Raw genomic sequence first — 23,266 nt, forward strand, 5'->3', positions numbered from 1 at the left:
GCGGGGGCGGCGGCGCGGACAGCGGTGGCATGTGGAGCTGTCACTGCCCGGAGTAGTGACAGCCGTGGGCGCGGGAGCGGGGTCGGCAGGGCTCGGAGAGGTGGCGCGGATGGCCGCGACCTCCGCCCGGGGGCTTCTCGGAGCCTGGCCGTTCTCCGCGAGCTGGGTCCGCTCCGGCTGGCGCGGTGGTGCTGAGAGTAGCACGGGCGCCTCTGCATCGGATGCTTGAGGGGCTCCTGTGTTTTCATTCCGGATTTTCTATTCCAGGCTGGCCTGGGGCTCTTGTTGGGAGGTGGGGGTGGGGGCGGGGGCGGTGAGAAGGGAGGTCCTGGAGCTGGGATTTTGACAAGCCCGTTACGTAAGACGGAGGTGGCCTCCCGGAATCCCACCTGCTCAATGTTTTAAACAGGCGGCAGCGGGAGCCCGGCGGGCCCCCAGAAGCCCGATTCTCCTCCCAGGGGTCTGCATAGCCTACTCTGGCCACCGTGAGCCTGGTCAGTGTCCAAGTTGGCCAGTTTTTTTTTACCCCCGTCTTTTTTGGGGGTGGGGGGGCGGGGGATAAACAATTCTTGGTCGCCACCATTCCCTTTGAAGTTTATCGCTTTCTAGGGGGAGGAGGGAAAAAAGCTTGTGACCTAAAACTGGGTCGCAGTGACGGCTTTTCATTATCGTGCTTTTAAATGACAGATGTGCTGGAAGATTTTTGTTATTGTTCCAGTGTGGCTTTAATTCAAACGTATGGTTACGCCTGGAGACTCAGAGAAGGGTTTTTGTCTTATAGGACAGTTATTTCTTGTTTGCAACAGCAGGACAGGCATGTATTTATTAGAGGAGAAAACGCGTGTCAGCTAGCTGGAGTCTCGTGAGGGCAGAAATTGTATTACTCCGTGAATATGTTATTCTTTAAAATTCTACCCGTTAAGGAAAATCATGGTCCAAGTGTAAAAGGAGCAATTTTACAAGATTACAAGCTGTTGTTGGGTGTATATAGTCTGTTTTCTGCTTGCCCTCTTCTCTCCTCTTGGGGGAAGGAGATGCAGACACCTGTAAACAGTGTAGCCCAGGTTACACTAATTTATTGTAGTACATTTGAGATTATCGTAAAAAGTCGTCTCTGGGGAACCTAAAATTGGGTAATAAGTAAGGGCTCTTGGGCAAGTTATTCAGTTTATGTTTAGAGTAGATCCTGGGATTCAGTTCTTGAAAACCTAAGTATACATAATTTCTGAGCTATTTGAACCCTGTTTGAACTTAGAATGAAACAAAAGATTTTATTTGGCTTCTTTTTATCTGAACTTCGTTTTATTTTGGCCAGAATTAAACTTTTGGGGTAACTTTTACTTCATTTTCACATTTTCCCTTTGGACTGCAAGCTGTCAGTAGGAGTCTGGAATAGCTGATATCATCATCATCATCATCACTGCATATACTATATTGTTACATGATTTTCTTTTCCTGAATGCTTAGACACAGATTTAACTTCATTGTGGAATTTTATAAGAAACTACTTGTTAGGAAAGTCGGTTGATCTTGACATCAGCCCAGTTCTGGGAATAAATATACGTGAAATTTGGCCTTCACTTCAACAAGTGAAGGAAAAATTTAGAGTTTTACATTTATGTACACGAATTTACACTTTTGAAAATTGGTGAAGCGATGCCAATTTTTCGTTTGTGCACGAGAGCCAGGCAGTTGATGCTGATTTGTTCTGAACTTTTCCACATGAATAACCACTGGCTTAAATAGTTATTGATTCTTAAGCTCCTGGAGCTGTTGGCCTATTTATGGCAACTTGAATAAAATTCGGGATAATTGGGAGGCTGTAAGAAGAAAGAGATAGAATACATGATATTTTCTAATTAATTCAAACAATAATAAAAGCCATGGCAGAATTATAAAAGAAAACTTACTGTTTTCTCATTGAGTAATATTAGTTACATTATCTTTTTTGTTTGCAGAATTTCTCTAAGTGGTCTCCTTACTCTGAAAACCTGGATTTAAGCACCAATACAAATAGAGATGTTTGGTATATTATAAATCTTATTTATTCCTATTTAAGTTAATGGCTCATTATTCTAAGTGGAAAACAGAAGTGACTCTAGCAGGAAAATTGGCTTGTAATTCTTGTCTTCTCTGATATCAGAGACTTGTCTTTTAGGACTTTCCTCTTTCCTACCAGATGTAGATGAAGAGAATGACTGAAGTACAGTTGATAAAAATTTCTTTCCTAAAAAAAAAATTTCTTTCTTGCTTGCTTGTTTGTTTGTTCAGCGTTCTATTGATTAGTGCCAAGTAGAATTGTGGGTTGGGGGGAAGTCAAGCATTCCACACTGTGTATCATAATTACTGTGTATTGTAATTACCACCTTGAATTCTAAAACAGCAATGTAGAATTTTATACATAAGAAAGGATTAATTTATATAATGTAGTAACATAGTAGTGAAAATTTGTAATAATTACAATGCCATGTAATAGAGGATTCGTGGAATTAATGATGGTCAATCAGTGGGGTGAATGCAGTTGTTAGAAGTCATATTTTAAAAAATATTTACTAACATGAGAAAGCACAGTATAATGTTGAGGGTAAAATCAGAACATGAGGAATTATATACTATGTTATTATTTATAATAAATCTCATATATATGACAAAATGATTGGCAGAAAATACAGAATATATTAAAAGATGTTTTCTCGATGATAAGATTATAGATAATCCTTATTTTAGTGTTTATGCTTTTTTTTTTTTACTTTTCTCTCTTCTGTTTTCTGAATAGTATTACTCTAATAATCACAAAAATGGCATCAAAATATTTTCATCCCAGGAGAAAATCCTAAAAATCCCACATAACCTCTGCTCCAACTGAGGAACTACTTTGTGATACATTATGCAATATACACAGTAATGGAAACTGCTAATAATTTAGGTGAAGACATTCTCGTAGTTAGCACACCAGCCTGCTAATATTTTATATATGTGGATGCACCTGTTAATCCACATTGTTACTTTCCAACCTCTGTTCGTCTTACACCCCAGCTGTTCTGTATTGACAGTGCCACCTATTGATGAACTGCTTGCCTCAGACTTTCCCTCATTACCTCATCAGCAGAAGCTGCGGTTTTTGAATGTTTATAAGGTGCCAGGTGCTTTGCTAAGTCACCTAGGATACAAAGGTGAATGAATGTAACGTGGCTTCTAACCTCAAACTCTGGCAGAGAACGCTTTTCTTCTTGTGTCATCAGTACATATTGTGACTCTGCTTTTCCTGTCTCACGGCTCATGCCCTGGCACCTCAGGCAGTGTCTTTTTCCTGGTGCTCACATGCTCTTTTAACTCTCTTTAGGGGAAGATATGTTCTGATTTCCAGACAATCAATTTGCAAATACATTTTTGGAACACTTCTTGATTGTATGGGAATCTTACGTTCTGAAGGGCTGCTTATATGTTCATCTATGGCTGTTACTGTTATTTTTTTAAAGTATGTGACAATTCCTTGGTACCTTCTTGCTTCCCTCTTTTAGAAAGCACAAACAGATAGAAAGGAGCAGAAAAAAGAGGTAGGAAGCTCTCAAGCGTTTTCCTGCTGGTGCTATATGTACTTCACTTTCACTGAGAATGGTGAGTCATCAAAATGGTACAGTAAGAGTTACTGTTTCTGGTATACTTTCAGTATATCTCTTTTGAGTCATGTAAAAATGCATTTTCCATATGTAAATGTGTGTATATACACATTAACTCACAGTTTAGCTGTTTTCATTTCCAAGTAAGAGCTGAAATACGGAGATTGGAAATTTCTTAAATTTCTGTTTATTTTTCTTATAATATTTTATAGAGGAGATATATGTATCTCTTATAATGTAATATTTTTGAAAAGTCTCCTCTATATGTAATATTTTTCATGTTTGAAAAATACAGAAAATTACGGTTAAGTGGTAAACAGTGTACGTACCCTCCATACAAAATGTTGACGTTAAAAATTTTTTGCTTGAGATATATTTATTATAAAAGAACTATGTGTATCATAGGTATCACACTGAATTCTAAAAGAGCAGCATAGGGCTTTATACTTGAACATTGTTGATCAAATTAAAGTCCCTTTTGTTCTCCCCAGTTTTATCCTCTTTCCCTCTCTCCTGATATATCCCCTCCCAGAGGCACCTGTTGTGATGAATTTGTTGTATATCCTTCCAATTTAACTTTTAATCAACTGTATACATGAGTAGTACATGGCATTGCTTTGGATGCTTTTGAAGAGTGTGGACTTCGGAGCCATACTTCCTAGGTTTGAATCTTGACTGTGCTACTTAAATAGTTTTGTGACCTTAGACAAGTTTTAAAGTCTTTCCATACCTCAGTGTCCTCATCTATGAAATACTGATATTAGAAATGTCTACCCCTTAAGGTTGTTGTAAAAAGTAAATGAGTTTATTAGTATGAGGTGCTGAAAATTGTGCCTGGCACTATTTTTTAAAACTTTTTTCCTTCTATTTTTCATTCGGGAAGATTAATCACATGCAAATTCAGTTATCAACAGTTTATGTGTGAGGAAAAATCCTTGAAAATGTGACTTCTGTCAGACCTTTGTGATATTTTAATTTTTTCATTTTTTAGTTTTATTAGGTAGAATTGTTACAATTTGACTGCACACATACAATATATTGCATGTAAATACATATATACAATATACCGAGCATATTTTTAAAAAATTTACATATATGTACTGTTCATTGTTTCTAAAAAGAATTTAGAGCTTTAGCTCTTTTAAACTTACATAGTTGTCAAAGGCATAAAGCCAACCACAAAATAAGAATCAACAGAATACAGTAATCCAATCATAGAGGACAGTCAAATGTGCTTACGCATATTCAAAAAATCAATCATCTAAGTTATAAATAATAAGTAGTCATTTGTGTCCCTTTTTTAGATTCCACATATAAGTAATATACAGCATTTTTCTTTCTTTTTCTGGCTGTGCATGGCACTTAAAAAAAGTGTGCTCGTAAATTTTATCAGCTATTAATACGATTGTGTCATGGTATACATATTTTGAAACCTGGTTTCTTTATTTTACTTTTCTCCCCCCTCAATTCTTGTTGGCACCATAGGTGTAGCTCATTCATTTGGACTGGTGTGTACTGTTTTATTGAATAAATATGCTGCAATGTATCTCTTCTATTGATGAACATTTAGATTGCTTTCATTTTTAAAATACATTATAAATAGTGCCTAAAATCCTTGTATGTCCTCAAGCAACATGCCAAGAGTTTTTCCAGGTCATACACTTGATTGTCACATTACTGGGTCTTAGTATATAAGCCTTTTTCCCTTTATGAGATATTTATAGGATATTAATGATTTCTCTATATCGTTACCAGCAGTTGGTATTGTCAGACTCTGATTTTTCCAATCTGAGAGTTGTGAAATGGCTTTTCATTTGCGTTCTATTTTTATTTCCCTTCATCTTTTCGTATATTTGAACATTTTAGGTTATCTCTTCAATGATTTGCCTGTACCTGTCCTTTACACAGTTTATGCTGGACTGTCTTTTTCTTACGGATCTGCAAGAGGTTTTTTGTTTGTTTTTAAATATGTTCAACATAGTGACAAATGTTACTGAAGTTTTTTTTTACTTTTGGAGTTTCCAAATCTCTTGAACAATGACCATTATGGACCCAAGTTATTCTAAATTTTACATTGTACTTTATTGTTATTAGCTAACTTCCCAGTGTCCTTTCTTAAAATATGTGGTTATATTCCTCTCCTGAAATTCATGAGTAAATGTTTCAGTACTGTACTGTGAATATGTTTTAACTAAAACTGTGTAAACTTTATGGACTTCAAAAGCCCTGTAGAATTTTTGTTAATAATAATCAGCACCACAATTTTGCTTTAGTCTACAATTTGAGTGACCTTCTGCATAGAGGAGAGTTTTCTGCTACTAAAGTGCTTATCAGCTAAGAAATAAAAATATACACATTTGAAATTAGGCACTTACATGTGCAATATTATAAACTGTTCATCAGTGTGGAGATTGTTTTACATAGTACTAACTATTTCTGTTTTTGTCCAACCCACTACACATGACTTTAAGGACTAAAATCCGTCCGGTTAAGGTAATAACTTCCCTGTTATCATTGTCTTTGTTAATGTATTTAATTAAACTTTTAATATTAGAATAGTTCTGCATTTACAGAAAAGTTTCAGGGAGTTACCACATACTGTGCACCCTGTTTCAGCTATTGCTAATATCCGACTTTCCTGTTACATTTGTCACAATTCAGGAACCAAAATTGGAACATTGCTATTAACTATAGTCCATACTTTATCCGGATTTCGTTAGTTTTTTCCCTAATGTCCTTTTCAGTTCCAGGATCCCATTCAGAATATCACACTACATTTAGTGGTTATGTTCCCTTTGACGCATCTGGGCTGTGACAGCTTCTCAGACTTTCCTTGTTTTTGATGACCTTGACAGTTTTGAGGAGTATGAGTCAGATATTTTGTAGAAGCTCCCTGAATTTGGGTTTGTCTGACGTTCTTCTCGTAGACTGAGGTTATAGGTTTGGGGGGCGGGGGACGACCACATAGGTAAAATGCCGTTTTCATTCTATCAAAGGTACAGACCATCTATACCACTGATACTGTGAACTTTGGTCATCTGGCTGAGGTAGTGTTTGCCAGGTTTCTCTACTGTAACGTTTTCCCATACTCTCCTTTTTGGAAACAAGTCACACAGTGAAGACCATACTCAATGGGTAGGAAGTTAAGCTCCAACACCTTGAGGGGTGAATATCTACCAAATTATTTTGGAATTCTTTAAGGAGGAGTTTTCTTTTCTCCTCCATTTAATCGTCTATTCAGTCATTTATTTGTATCAGTATGGATTCATGGATATTCATTTTATAAACGTGGGTTACACTCCTATACTACATTCATTTGTTGCTCAGATTGTTTCGCCTCTTTCAGGTTGGCTCCTGTGACCAACAGGACATAAACCATTGTTTTGCTTTTTGAGCACATTCGTACTTTTTGGCACTACAGGATGCTCCAGGCTCATCTTTTATATTCCCTGCCCCAGCCCTATGGTAAACCATTTCTTCAAGGATCCCTGGTTACTTTTATTAGAGAATATTAGAAACTAAATATTAGAAATATATGGACACTGGATGTGCTCACTGCTATTAGGATATGATTGCTTTTAGGTCCTCTCAGTGTACAGACATAGGCAATACATACATGCGTACTAACCCACATACAAACATATAACTTTTTTTTGAACCCATCCCTCTGTATTTATATGAAGTTAAACATGAGTTCGTACTGATATCTTTGACTCTACTTCAGTACCACGTGGTTCATTCTAGCTTTACCTCCTTGCTTATCTGTAACCTCACTCTCTAGAACTGAGAAACCTTATTCTCACCATCCATTTACTTGTTCAGTTTCATTATACGTGTACAGTTTCATAATTGTTAACCCATATCCAAATGAGAAACGACTTTACCGCCTAGAGAAGTTCTGTGTACAGTTCCTCTTGTCTTTAGTCTTTCAGGCAGAAGACTGTTTTCTCAAGTTACTTAGGTCAGAACCTTTCAGGACCGTTTTTTCCCTATTCTCCATATTTTAATTTTACCTTTTAAGGGCTAGTCAAAATTACATAGTAATACTTATATATATAAGACTTAACAAAACTTTCACTGGCTTAATTACAAAGCCTTAGCTCTGCATGGTTTTTTTCCCCCTCTCTGACTTTTGTGGCCAAAAAAAAAAAAAAAAAAAAAAAAACCCAAAAAACCCTTTCTGAAAGTAATACTTCCTGAGGTTTAGTCAGAATAGTACTTCTTCATTTGGTTATTGGTTGGTATTTTTATGATTTGGACTAAGAGTTATTACAGCTTCAAATATTTTTTAGTAGTACATATTCAGAAATGCAGTTCAGTGGAGCATTAAAATCCTTGTAAGTAAACAAATACGTAATATTTGAGTGTTCAGAATGTACCTGTATTCTTATCATAACTTTATATGGATTAGCCTCTTTAATTCCCTCAAGAAGTCTGTGAGGTAAGTACTTTGTTATTTTGCTCTTTTTAAAGGTGAGGAAATTAAGACTCTTGAGAGATTAAGCGACTTGTTCACAGTCACATAACTAGTAAATTGGCAGAGCTGGGATTTGAATACAGCCAGTGTGACTGTGGAGCCTGCCTCTCAATCACTCTGCTGTATTACCTCTAAATAAACAAGAAAAGTTCCAAGTGTGGTAAGAGTTAAAAAGGAAATAAAACAGGATGACGTGACAGAATGACTGTCCTCAGGGAACTTCTTAGGAAAGTCCTCTCTTAGGAGATGATATTTCACAGATGAGAAGGACCAGTTATGTGAAGAGCTGAGGAAAGAGGGATCCTTATGGGAGAACATCAGATGCAAAGCCTTACAACGTAAAGGTGTTGGAGGTTAGAACAGACAGGCACCCAGTGTGGCTATGTGTAGTGAGCATGAAGGCCTGTCGCACTTACTGTAGGTGAGTCTCCACTGAGTCATTTAGTGCTCAGAATAACCCCTTATCTCAATTTTATAGATGAGGAAATCGACTGGGTAATCTGCACTGGTTGAAATTACCTCTTTTCTCTCCCATTTATTCTTTGTCCCACTGCAGTCTAATTTCTACTTATGTAATTAAACTTGCTCTTACTAAAGTAGCCAACGACTGTAATACTGTTGACCACTTTCTCAAGAAACTCTACACCTTGACTTCCACCATGCCGCCCTCTTCTGTTTATCCTGGAACCTCTCAGTATGTTGATCATTTCCTTTGAGAGCTTGCCTTCCTCTGCCTGTTCCAAAACAAGTAAGGGTCTTAGGGTTAGCCAGTTGCTCTTCTCAGCCTTTACAGTACTCAAGTCGCAGTTACCCCTGTGGTTTCAGTTACCATGGATCTACCAATCACCCCCCAAGCTGTTTGTCCGTCATTAGTATCTTTCCAGAACATCAGATTGTATTATCTATTTACCTGTCTTCACTTCAAACTCTATTGTCCAAACTGAACTTATTTACTTGAAGTTTTTCTTTGATCTTTTGTCTTTCACAGACATCTTGGACTATTGACTTCATCATCTAAGGAACTTAGGAGTCTTATGATCCCTCCTTTGCTTTCTCTCTCCTCACATCCATTCTTTTACTATGCATTCTACTGATTTTACCTCCTAAATATTTTTTGAATTGGTCACTACCCTAGCATCCCTGTTCCAATCACTGCCTTATTAGGAACTACCTCCGTACCTTCTCACTGTCTTCATTTTTATCTCCCTGAAATTCACTTCAGTATTGCCAGACTGGTATGTCAAAAACACAGTTAGAAAATTCTTTATCGACTCCTCATTGTCAACGGAATAAAGCCTGAACTCTTTTCCCAGGTCATTAAACTCTTTACCAAATCATTACCATGATTTGACCTCTGACTGGTTCTCTGATCTTAACTCTTATCATTTCTGCTTTCCATTTTTTACTGTAGCCACATAGAACTACTTTTTTGAAGGCTCCTTGAATGTACATGCTATTTCTGAATTATTGACCACTGCTCATGTAGTCTTTCTGCTTGGAATGGCTTCATTTTCTTTTTCCCTTGTCTTTTTGCCACTCTGACTCCTTTTAAGACTTAGCTTAGGCCATTATCTCCTCCAGAAAGCCTCTCAGGCCCATACTATTGTTTGGATTATCAAATCGCTTCTGAAATAATGTGCTAGCAACTCTCAAGCACCTAGAACAATGTCTGGCACAGTGAAGACACTCAGTAAGAATGTGCTGAATGAATGATTGTAGTATCACTGAAGCAGTATAAAGTAGTTGGCTCTGGACCCAGACTGTTTGGGATTGAAACCTGGTTTTGCTATTTGACTGTACCTCAGTTTCTTCCCTTGTGAAATGGAGATAATGATGTCTTTAAAATAGTTTTCTGAAGCTTAAGTTTATTAATGCAGTTAAAGCATGTAGACCAGAGACTCCTATTTAGTGTAAGTGTTCAGTAAATAACCTATTATAGCTGTTGTTGCCTTTTGAATGTTTTAATTTATGTATTTGTGTCCCCACACTATCTTAGAATCAGCAAATCAATGAACAAACCAACTAATCCTGGGTTTTAAAACTAAAGATAAATTCCTGGCTTTTGAGAACGTCTTGGCGAGCTGCTAGTCTTTCTAGTAGCTCCAACGTTTGGTGTTCTGTCACAGATTTGAAACCGGCATTAATGATGATTAGCATTTCTTTTTTTTTTTTTAACATTTTTTATTGATTTATAATCATTTTACAATGTTGTGTCAATTCCAGTGTTCAGCACAATTTTTCAGTCATTCATGGACATATACACACTCATTGTCATATTTTTTTTTCTGTGAGTTATCATAACATTTTGTGTATATTTCCCTGTGCTATACAGTGTAATCTTGTTTATCTATTCTACAATTTTGAAATCCCAGTCTATCCCTTCCCACCCTCCACCCCCCTGGTAACCACAAGTCTGTATTCTCTGTCTGTGAGTCTATTTCTGTCCTATATTTATGCTTTGTTTTTGTTTGTTTGTTTGTTTTTGTTTTGGTTTTTTAGATTCCACATATGAGCGATCTCATATGGTATTTTTCTTTCTCTTTCTGGCTTACTTCACTTAGAATGACATTCTCCAGGAGCATCCATGTTGCTGCAAATGGCATTATGTTATCAGTTTTTATGGCTGAGTAGTATTCCATTGTATAAATATACCACATCTTCTTTATCCAGTCACCTGTTGATGGACATTTAGGCTGTTCCCATGTTTTGGCTATTGTAAATAGTGCTGCTATGAACATTGGGGTGCAGGTGTCATCCTGAAGTAGATTTCCTTCTGGATACAAGCCCAGGAGTGGGATTCCTGGGTCATATGGTAAGTCTATTCCTAGTCTTTTGAGGAATCTCCATACTGTTTTCCATAGTGGCTGCACCAAGCTGCATTCCCACCAGCAGTGTAGGAGGGTTCCCCTTTCTCCACAGCCTCTCCAGCATTTGTCATTTGTGGATTTTTGAATGACGGCCATTCTGACTAGTGTGACGTGATACCTCATTGTAGTTTTGATTTGCATTTCTCTGGTAATTAGTGATATTGAGCATTTTTTCATGTGCTTTTTGATCATTTGTATGTCTTCTTTGAAGAATTGCTTGTTTAGGTCTTCTGCCCATTTTTGGATTGGGTTGTTGATTAGCATTTCTTAATTGTTCTACTTAATTAGTTATTTAAATTTCCACACACTTTTCTTATTAATAACTCTGTTTATTAACTCTGTCTCTAGGAGTGCCCTTTATTTACTCTTAATCTTCATATAGTGTGTCTGTAGCATTTAACTGGCCTTTCCTATTATCGATTAAGGTGTGAGGGTGGTAGCTCTGCTAATATTGTGCTTTTATTAATTTGGGAGATAAACTGAAGTATGTAGTAGAGAAAGATTGAACAAGGGAGCTGAATGGGGAAATTGGGAAAATTCCCAACTACTTCAGAGTCAAACCTGCACAGTGTCTCTTCACTATTTGGTTTAAAATAAATTCTCAAAATATTGGGCACTCATAGTCAAATGTAATTTCAGTAAATGCAGTCCAGAGGCAATATAAGTCATTAAAAATGATCAGTGCCTCTGCCTTCTTTCATTATTGTGAACAATTGAGACTTGTTTACTTAAAATCTTTTTTATGACAATCATTATTTAACTTTCATAAACCTTGCCTTTCACTTTAAATGTAATGTCTCATTTTTTTCTGAATACCAGAACTGTCTATATAATCTTGGAAAACTTGATAGAAATACTGTTTTGTTTTGTTTTGTTTGTTTTTACCTCTGAACTTGCTGTTACATTTGTAGATTTTCCCAGTCTTGCTAAATTTTGATTATGTGAAATATAATCGGAAAGAAATTAGAAAAAGAGTCAATGTTTCCCAAGTTTCACTTCAGCTGATCTCATTCCCCAAATCATATTTTATTAGCATTATTTAAACCTAACTTTATAATATTATGCTCTATCACTCATAATTGTTATATTTTAACATCATTACTAGCTCTAATCCTAAATAGAATTGAAATTTTGGATTTGCTTTTGTCAAAACAAATTAAGAATATCTGTAAAAGGCTGTTATTCCATAAAAATTCAACCATACTTCTATCCAAATCTAATAGCATAAGTTATTTAGTTATTTTAAATTTATTTTCATGTTAGCACATATATCAAGGCCACAAAGGGTCCATAAATATGAATGCCTACCCCCTAATAAGCAAAATAATATAAAATCTCAGTAGTTTTTCTTATAAATATGAGTTTGTCTTGTTTTGAACCTAAGAACAGTGTGTTACCGGTATTGTGTCTTCACTATCCCTTTGAAAATTGATACTAAAGAAACAAATTTGTTGTTGTTTTTTAAAGTCTGTGTTGCCAAAAGAAACTTCTTATTAATAAATAGCAAAGAAAAATAGAAAATCTAATATATCCGTCCTGTTTTAGAAGCTAATGCTACATAATGACTGTGCTATTGGGGATGCTTCCTTTTTTTAAAGGTTACTGTCATCTACCACTGTGACTTCTAGTTGAGGACTCTGAAGTGGCATGTTTTTAAGAAGAATGAGTGTAGATGGATGGGGAAAACAGCCTTAGATGGATGGGGAAAACAGTATAGTAACACTCAGTTTTCTTAGATAGGACTAGGTGTTATCACCGAAAAAACATACTCCCATCCTGTTTTTGGTCAGAATTCTAATAAGTGGTATTATTTCTCTTCAAAAAATAATTTGTTCTCATAAGCTCTAAGATACTTCCTATTCTTTAATCTCTCATTTTTTTCTGTACTTTGAAACAGAATTTTATTCCTACTGAGTCACAACTATGCTAAAGTTGGATTTATAGGATGTTGTTTGAACCTGTTATGGTTGGTGAATATTTCTCATTTTCTTATGCAGAGAAATGGCCAAAGATACCAATGTAACAGCCATTTTTTTTTTAACAAAGGGTGTTTTCCTCCAGTGGTTAACTGACATTTTGATATTCTTACTTGACCTTTTCTTTTCTGAGGTTTCTAAAATCAAATATTCTTTCTTTGTAAGTATTAGAAACCAAATTGAAACTAACTTACTCAAAAAAAAGGGGATGGGGATTAAAGTTAATGGCAAGAATACTGGGGATTTCACAGTATTTTGAAAATAAAAGTACAGCCAGGCTTCATGGAGACAGTGGGGGTCATGGGGAAACCAGAACCAGAAACCCAGCAGTAACTCAAGCAGCTGTATTCTCCCTGCTCTGGGGCAGCATGACCTCTTCTCCTTCTCCCTACTTGTCCACTTCATTTTTCTCTTTTTGCATGTTGTCTTTTAAGACTGCACATGACTGAACAAGTACTCTAACTCTTAAATTGTAATATTCACTCGTGGCTCTGTGATCCCATTCTAAACACTGGGAAAAAAGTCCAGTTTGAGACAAACGTCCATTCTGGTCCAATCAGCTATGATGGATGAAACCAAGATTTCAGAGAACATTTCAGGCCCCATTTTTACGGTAGGGGAGTGGATGCAAGGCTTAACAACTCTCAGAGGAGAGGTATGAGGGCTACATAGATATCCTAAAAGGTAGTGATTACAAAAGTGATTGCTAAATAATGTGAAATAAAAGTAAGATATTTTTGAAGTAAAAAAGAGAATTATCTTTATGTAGTAGTAAAGAATTTAAATTATATCATCCCCAATCCATAGATGATTATTGTAAAAACTATAGAAATAGCTCCCTTTTTCAAAAAAAGAAAAAAAGCTAGCGGAGCTGATTTTTTTAGCTTCTGCATACAGAATTTCAAGTTTGAGTCATGCTACTTCATGAACACAAGTGACCTTATATTAATATTATTATTAATACATTGTGTCATTTTCTATTCAACAAGCATTTGCTGACTGCCCATCCTCTGCTAAGGATTGTGCTAAAACAGATATTTACAGAGACAGAGATGTAACATTGCCTATTCTCAAAGAATTCTAATCTAGTTGAGAAGCATAGATGTTCAAAGAAATGATTACAGTGTTAATGTGATAATCATAAAAGAGATGTGCACAGGGTGGTCTTGAAGCATGAGAAGAGGATGACAGTTCTAGGGAAGGGATTAGGAAAGGCTTGGAAGAGCAGGTCTCAGATATGACACAGGAGCTGGCCCTTTGAACAGGGGCATTCTGGCAGAAAGAACTGAATTCACAAAGGTACTGTGGAGTTTGATATGACCAAAGTGAATTTTTACACCGTTCAATTTAACGAAACTGCAATGAAAACTTATTTTTGCATATATGTCCTTTACATGATAGTGGATACTTCTTTTTTCAAAGGAAAATTATAGATTTTAGAGTGCTCAAGTCATTTTGTTTATAACTTTGACAGTGAGATTTCACTTATCGTTTGCTTTTAGCCTCTTTTATCAAATTTTTCTAACAGTAGTTGGTTGGTTAGTTTATTTTATGGTGATTTTTCTCCTATTCAAGTACAGAACTCCATACCATGTGTGACTGAAAATGCTAGAGCTTATATAACTTATAAAGATTATGGTTTTCATAAAAGTAAGTAGTGGAAACAATTTATAGTACAAGCCTAATGTAATTGTAAAAGATAAATCTCTAAAAATAATCTGTGTCAGTACTGAAATTTTATTTTAGAGGAAGGAGTATACACATACACCATTATTTTGTAAAATATTATTTTACATTATTTTATTCTTACTTCTGTAGAATTGTATCCACCTTCAAGCAAAAGTAGTGTGAGAAGTTGGCAGAATGCCTTGTGCCTCACTACTCTGATCAGTTGATTTTACACCTTTACTTCTCTTTTCAGTTCCTTTGTCCACTCATTCATAATTCCTGTACCACCCTCATCACAAATAACCAACCAACCAAACGAAATTAAAAAAAATTAAAGAAAAAACAAATTCAGAGTTGACTGTTCTGAGAAGTGACTGAGATAGGTGAGGAGGAGAGAAAAGGAAGACAGTTGTGGCCAGCTTTGTGGTGGTGGCAGTAGCGATGGTGGGGAGAGGGGTGTGTTTCAACCATGGGGTTTTCCTATAGCATGCTCGAAAATACCACCGTTTTCACCCAGGTCGTAAATGGTAACTGTTTCTCATCCCCTTTCACAGATCTGTCAATCTGCCTTTTGTCACTTTTGTCCTTCAAACACACTTTTGATACGTGTAGGAAAGAGGTGTTGAGCAGAGAAAAGGTCTTACACCTTCTACTTGTCACTCCTTTTTTTGGGATGCCTTTCCATCTCTCTTCTGTTATCCTACTCATATTTCAGGACTTAGATGATCTCTCTCTTTTCCCTGACTCCTCAAGCCTAACCTGCTTTCTGTGATTACTCCTATTATAGACATGTCATTGATAGTAATTGCTTGTTTACTTCTCTGTCTTCTCCGTTAAACTCCTGTAAGACAGGGCCGTGGTCTGCTTGTCTTTGTGTCCCCAGTGCCCGGTGCAGAGCCTGGCACATGGCAAGGTTACCATTTCAGGATTCTTGGTTGCAAACTGCATAAACCAACTTCGGTTAGCTGAAGCAAAAGGAAAGAAATTTACTGGAAGAATATTAGTTAGCTTACAGAAAAGATTGGAAGACTGGAGAACCAGACTCTGATAACAAACAGGAAACCAGCCAACCTCACAGGTAGACCATAGCCAAAGTTGTGCCGCAGAAATGTCCTTTTTCTGTTTAAGACACCATTGACTCCTCCACGGTGCACTGGATGCCGTTGCTGGAACACTGCCACTGGGAACCGTGTGTCACTGCCCTAAGGATGCATTTTAAACTGTCTTTGCAACTTTAGCTCTAGATTCAAATTCTGCATGAATGCATCTAATTGACCAGTAGTTCCTGGTCCCTACATAGGGAAGCAGGTATCTGGTCTTTTTGGTTTCCATATGGTTGACTCTCTGGCTCAGCTTCCTTCCAAGACACACAAAGTGGCAGATTTTCTGAACATAAGAAAGGAGTTCAGATGCTGGACAGTCAAAAATAAAACTGACACATGTTCTTTTAGATAAACATTGGTAAGTGTTTATTAGATGAATGAGACAATCAGTCATAATTTCCTGTTTCTAAACCTTTACATCAACAAGACATGAAATGATTATGGTGCTACTTCTGTAATTCAGAACAAAATCCATTCTAAACCATAAAATAAAGAAAAGCAAAATCAGTAAATTTATTTCTTAAAATGGTGATACCTCATTTTTGAATTAGTGAAGTTTGAATTTAATTCAAATAATTTTTTTTGGTGCCCTTCTTGTAATATTCCAAGCACATGGATATTGGCTTATATGATAATATAATGCTGAATGGAGCCAGGATTTGAACTTAGCCAAACTAATTCCAGGTCACTTTACTGCTCTTTTTGTAATCTTTGTATAGTTGTATTCAGCAATTAATTGAAACAAAAACAACAACTAATACTTTTAAGAGCTTAGTCAGAGGAATGTTTTTGCTTGTGAAAAGAAGTTTTTATTTCTAAGCCATTTTCCCCGTTAAACATAAGGTCTTGTTACAACCACTCTGGAACACTATTTGGCATCATTTCCAAAGTTGAACATACATATTCCCTATATCCTAGCATTTTTATTCATAGGTATTTTTTAAAATGCAGACATTTGTGCATCAAAAAACATGTACAATAATTGATACTTGATTTTATATTTACTTATAATAACTAACATAGGAAGCCAAATATCTTAACAATAGGATGAATAAATAATACTCTGATATTCTCAAAATGAAAAACTATTGCTACACAATGAGCATTGTTGCCAAAACACAGTCTCTGTACCCCACTTACTGAATTGAGACTTGAGGACAGAGTTTTGGATGAAGTAGAAAAGGCAAAGGAGATCATAGTGAGCTAACACCTCTAAGACTGTGAGCCAGCTGAGGGGAGAAGGCAGGGGGTTTTACAGTCAAAGTTCAGGATGTGGAGCTAGTTTCCATAGAGATCGCATACAGGGTAACAAGTTGTTGCAAAGTTGTTCTTGTTTTTGCAGATGCAGAGGTCCCCTACCCTCTGCTGGGTATGAAGTTCACCTCCGACTTTGGAACTTTTCTAATATTCTGGTGCCTAGAACAAAGGATGCTTAGGGAGGGGGTCTGTGGCAAAATCTAGAGAAAAACTTGCACAGTTTAAAATCGGGTTGATAAATGCTTCTAGCATTTTTAGGCAGGCTGAGGCCTGCACCTTGAACAACAGGGTACAAGGAAACCATAAGGGGCTAAAAATATTGCAGACATGTGCAGTTGGGATGAGTTATGAACAACAAGATGCACAAAACACCCAACTGCTGTTTCTGAGGTGTTGAGGTCAAGAGTAGGACACTAGGGGCAAGAGCAGGACATTGAGCATGATCCCTACGTGCAGCACGGGGTTGGGCGGACCACCCAAGCCTCCCTCCTCTCCATCCTGACCCTGATTAGCAAGAGCATGAGAAAAAACCCTTTAAACCATTAATCCAGATAAACAGTTACAAACACCATTACAGATATCAGTTGGTCGCCAATGATGACAGTAGGGTCCTGCTCGGTTATAGAATGACTGAATCTCAAAAACATATTGTAGAGTGAAAACACTTGGACCAAAAGATTACAGACTGTATGAATCCTTCCACGTTCCATTTATATAAAGTTAAGAAGGAAACAAAACTAATTCAGTGTTAGAAGTCAAAATAGTGGTTCTTTTTGGAAAGATTGAAGGGGGATTGGGGGCTTCCTGTTACTGGTTCTGTTCTATTTCTTGACCTGGGGGGTATTTATAATGGTGGTATTGTGTTCACTTTCCTGGAGTTGTACTTTTCTCTATATATGTATGTTATGCTTTAATTAAAAAGTTTAACTGAGGGATAGGTATAGTTTAGTGGAAGAGTGCATGCTTAGCATCCACAAGGTCCTGGGTTGAATCCCCAGTTCCTCCATTAGGGAAAAAAAAAAAAAGAGCCAAAAATAATTCCTTTGTGGCAGGGAAAGGTAAAAAGCAAAAACAAACCAAACCCCTCCCGCCTCAAAACAGACTTGTATGAGGATGCACTTGAGGAGCGTGACTCATTGAACCCCTTCCTCCGAAGTTGTATGTAAAGACCCAGCTGAATATCCGGGTATTTTAAGGTAGAGAAGATCCATATCACTAATCAGATTCTCAGAGAGCTTCATGACCCCGAAAAAGTTAAGAACCCACATCTCCAAAGCCTGCATATTCAGAAAAATCATTGTTCAACATACTATGGAAAGCTTGTTTTGTAGTGATAATACGTCTTTGTTTCTATGATCAGATTCTCTGTGTTTTAGATCCCATCCCCTCATCCTTTCTCAAGGCTTTTACAGTTATCTTTTTCTCCTTCATCCTCATTTCTGTCTCTGCTGGATGATTGCCCTTGGCATACTCCCCTTAATTTCATTCATTTGAGTCTATGTCTTCTATGTCATCTACAAATTACCACTCCATTCCTTCCTCCTCTCCACATCGAAACTCCTACAAAGGGATGTGTATACTTCTTCACCTCCATTCTGTCTTCAGCTCATTCCTGTTGGGCTTTCCTTCTCACTTACACTTTACTGAAATGGGTCTTCTCAAGGTCACAGTGATTTGAGTTTTGCTGAAATCAGTGGTTAAGTATCTGCCTTTGGTGGAAGTGGGGTGAGAGCACCTCCAGTGTAGAAAATTGATTTAATCAATGATTTAGTCATATTTATTATTTCATGGTACACTTTCATCATTGATCTGTGTGCACCCTGCTTTAATATTATTTTGTCTTCCTTTATCCTCCATCTTCACTCCCATTCCCTTTTCCTCTTAGGTATCTACTTTAATATGTTTACTTAGCATATGCTGAGTATATTTTTCAAAACTATAGTGCAGTTTTGGATATGTATTTTTAATTTATACAAATGATATTTTGCTGTAGATTCCTTTTAGTTTTCTACTATTTTAAATCAACACTACATTTAAAAAAATTATCCATGTTCTTATGTTTACATCTATTATTGCTTCTGACTGCTGCGTGGTATTCAGATCGTAGTATCCACCACATTTTAAGAAGATTCCTTTGCTTATGGACACCTCAGTTTCTTTCTTTATTCATTCAACAAATTGACCACATACTATCCCAGGTACTGGTGCTGATTGTATAGCAGTGACCAAAACAGAATAATTCCTACCCCTGTTGAAATGAACATATTGTGGAAAGAGAGACAGATAATAAATAAAATGAATAAGTGTAATTTCAGGTGCTTATTAACAAATAAAGATGTTACTTGTTACAGTTTGTGGGAAAAAGTAGAAAGAGGTTTTTTAAAAGGCTTAAAGTAGTATATTTGAATAGGTGGTGAAATGAAATCATTGAGGAATTGAAATGTTCAACATGAGTCAAGTGACAGACTATAAATACTTTTCAGGAAGGGTGATATTTTTAATCAATGGTTCTCATTATTACTATATGTTAATAGAGGTGAATTTTAGATTGCTTGTCTTCTGTAAATGTATTTTTAATTACCCCAATGAGTACTATTTCGAGTAGCTGTGAAATAGAGAAGAAAAATCAGATATCGTGTGTTTGAGAGAAACTTTGGGAAGATTCCATTGATGGCAACAATTCATTTTAGATACCTAGCCTAACGAATGTTTGTGATAATTTAGAAAGGAACTTCGTGATATGGGAGTGTTATTCATATGGGAAATTAAGTAAAAGAGTAAAAATTAAGTTAAAAAAAAAGGTAGTGCAAGAGACAGTTTAAAACCAGACTTCCCTCTCACTCTAGACTGGTAAGCACCATATATTTGCATTTCACGTACAGTGTTGAATATGAACAGATTTTCAGTACTAGACTGGTAGTTGATTTTATTATTGTTAGTTTATAGGGAATCTTATTTCTCCATAGGAATCGTAAATCTCGTAGTTTCCTTTTTTGTGTATATATATATATTTTTTATTGAAGTATAGTTAGTTTACAATGTTGTGTCAATGTGGTGTGCAGCATAGTGCTTCAGTCATACATGAACATACATATATTTCTTTTCATATTCTTTTTCACCATAAGTTACTATAAAATATTGAATATCTTGTACTCTATAGTGTGAACTTGTTGTTTCATAGTTTATTTATTTAAAAAGAATGTCAGTAGCTTTAAAACTTTTCCAGATACCATTTCCCCATCCCTCTTTAACCATTTCTCACCTTTCTTTTTCCCATTTCTGCACAATTTTTTACTCATCTTTTTATTCCTTTTCTTGCCATCTCTCTTTGTTCAATTTCTTTTCTTTTCTGTGTTGCTTTTCTCTCTGATTTTTGGTCACTCATTTTTTTTTCTTACCTACCAATTTCCCCCACTCTCTTCAGCCAGTTTAACTTCTACTTACCTATTAACTTTTTTGGTCCATCAAAGAACATGTTCACTAATTAACACACAGGGTTCCTCAGGGAATTACTTTCTTCTCTTTCTTTCTTGAATTGAGGTATGGTATAGTAGAATTCCAAATTAAAAGCCATGAGAGTTGAGTCATAAATTGATGTATTTGGTCTTAGACAAGCTGTTTAACTCTTCTGCCTCAGTTTCTTCACTTATAAAGCTAAATCTCCAGGAACCCTCCTAGCTCTAAAATCCTAAGATTCTGTGGTGTCTTTCTTTTTTTTTTTCCTACTGTGCTGACCTCATTCATTTAAGAAATATTTATACACCTACCATGTGTTTATAACTCCTATAATTTATGTGAAGGAATCAAAAGAAATAAAAGACAGAGTTCCTGCTTTTCAATTGTTCATAGTCTGTCTAGAGAGACAAGAGGTATCTGCATATTAACCCTCAGTTATTTCTAGGACTAGAAATAGTTCCTGTTCTCTCCAAACCAGATCCATATTCTCAAGGGAATACCAGCTACTTTAGTTCAAACCTCATTTCTTGGGAAGGGGCAGAGTTGCCCCTGAACACACTGAAAGACTCCTTTTTATTTTCTTATACATCTAGGAATCCCCATTGTAGCTGTTCTGTAGCATTATTTTATGTTGTTCACTTGATTCCAGCCTGGAATTTATTCATGATAAGAAAATTTATCTCAGAGCTAAGGAGATTCATCTTCATTGTGATTTAGTAAATGATCACTCTCTGTGCCTATCTTCTGTATGCATGCATATGTCTGTGCATTTATATGTTTGTATAATCATGTTCAAATAAAATGTTCCAGATGGTTGAGTAAATGTGACCAGCAAGTCTTTCCACATCATATATGCTTTTTTTCTCTGGTTTGTTGCCATACCTATTTTGTGAGGGGGGTATTGCTTTTAGAGACATCGTCTTTTCCTTTCATTGGCTCTATATGCTGTAACTCCATGAGGATTAGGCACAGTGGCAGGGAAGAGGCAGGAGGGAAGTGGGCATACTTAGAAAAGGTCAACGCTAAGGATCCTTGCGATGGAACTACTCTGTATCTTGACTTTGGTGATAAATAAATGAAACTGCGCGTGTAATAAAATTGTATAAAACCAAATACGCATACATACACACGTGCACGTACACAAATGAATGCAAATGGGGAAATCAGAATAAGGGGGATTGCATCAATGTACAATCCCGCCTGTGATTGTGCTATAGTTTTGCAAGATGTTACCATTGGGAGAAACTGGGTAAAAAAATATACTAGACCTCTATTATTTTTTTTAACTGAATGTGAATCTACAATTATTTGAAAATAAAAAATTCAATTAAAAATAATAGCAATTTAAAGGAATCAGTGCTGAAAGATAAGCTAACATGTGTAGCTGCAGGAAACACATTGGAATATCACTTTGAGTAGCATGACTTTCCATTTCCATCAAAAGATGCTTTACCAAATAGATTTTACACATTTTTTATTGTAAATTTTCTTCTGCACGTATGGTAAGTGAAGCACTAGCTATAATGTGTTGTCTCCTGTAGCAGAAGAACTCTGTAAATAATTAAGTGTTGCCAGTTTTATATCAGTCTCATCTTCTCTGTAATAGGAAATCAGTTAAATTCTAAAAATGGGTCAGTTTATTTCATACAATTCATGAAATCAAAATAAAGGTTTTTGAAGTTCATTCTGTCAAAGATGAAACATTCAATACTGTGAATACTGCTATAAATTAATTTTAAAATTTCAGCATTGAAGAAAATGCTTTGTTTTTTGAGTAACAAACAAATGTTGAGTTTAGTGGAGCACGGAGTCATTATTAAAACAATGTTCTTACTGTATTAGGAAACTTAATGTAGCAGAAAATTTATTTGGAATTGGTTATATAGTACATTCATAATTCATAATTGCATCAAAACAATCTGATATTATACCAGTAAAATATGAGCTGTAGTTTTCAAAATTTACAAGTATTTTTATATACATAGATTATTTCAACTAGAGCATTTTTGTGATTATTTGATGTTGAATTTAGAAAATGTTCCAGCAGGTCAGTAGTTACATTATCTCTTTGATTGATACCTGTCAGCAATAAGATTTTAGAAATATTTGAAATATATATGTATATATTTGTGCCACTCCATATTTACTGACTGAAAATATTCAGTGAATCTGAAGTGGAGTGGTATACTAATTTTTAAAACACATGTCTGGACCATTTTTTAGCAGTCTAAAATGTAACATGGTTGTACTGTTGTTTTTTTTCTCATTCATCCTTTTCACCCTTCATTCCAATCTAAGACACTTTAATCAAATCTTGGCTCAGATGATTTTGGGCCTTTCCCCATTTCTCTCCCACTTTCCACAGACACAAACCAAGGACCATCCAAATTAGGTAAATCTGGTGTCTCCTGCTGCTGCTACTTCCCTGTCATTAGTAGATAGTCCACATTGGTTAAAGCTCTGGTTTCTTCCTCTTGTGCTTGTGCTTATATTTTTCTTCTAGGAATGAGATACTATATATAATGCCTCAGAAATAGGCATGTTTCTCTTCCTCTTGGCTCCTATATACATTTATTCTTTTGTGTCCTACTTATTCTTTTATTTCTCTCTATCTTTCTCTCCCTTATCTGCTTTTTTTATTTTTAAGAATGTTTATTCTTGACTGAAATGGTATTCTAGAAGAGCTGGCGTATAAAAATTACTTACTGACTCTTAACCGTGTGAGAACAATATATGCAATCATTTTGTTTGAAAATTATCATTGTTAACAGAACTTTTAAGTTGTCACAGGCGTCTTAGGGGGAAATATTTGATTGGAATTAATTTAAGCTCAATTCTTATT

At 36.0% G+C, this 23,266-nt stretch overlaps 1 protein-coding gene across 3 annotated transcripts in view; it reads left to right on the forward strand.

The window, feature by feature from the left end:
- The window catches only part of DENND4A (DENN domain containing 4A), a 108,533-nt gene that overhangs the window by 140 nt on the left and 85,127 nt on the right, over window positions 1-23,266 (forward strand). The gene's annotated exons all lie outside the window — the stretch shown is intronic.

Source organism: Vicugna pacos, chromosome 6 (assembly GCF_048564905.1).
Source record: "Vicugna pacos chromosome 6, VicPac4, whole genome shotgun sequence".
NCBI classification, from domain to species: Eukaryota; Metazoa; Chordata; class Mammalia; order Artiodactyla; family Camelidae; genus Vicugna; species Vicugna pacos.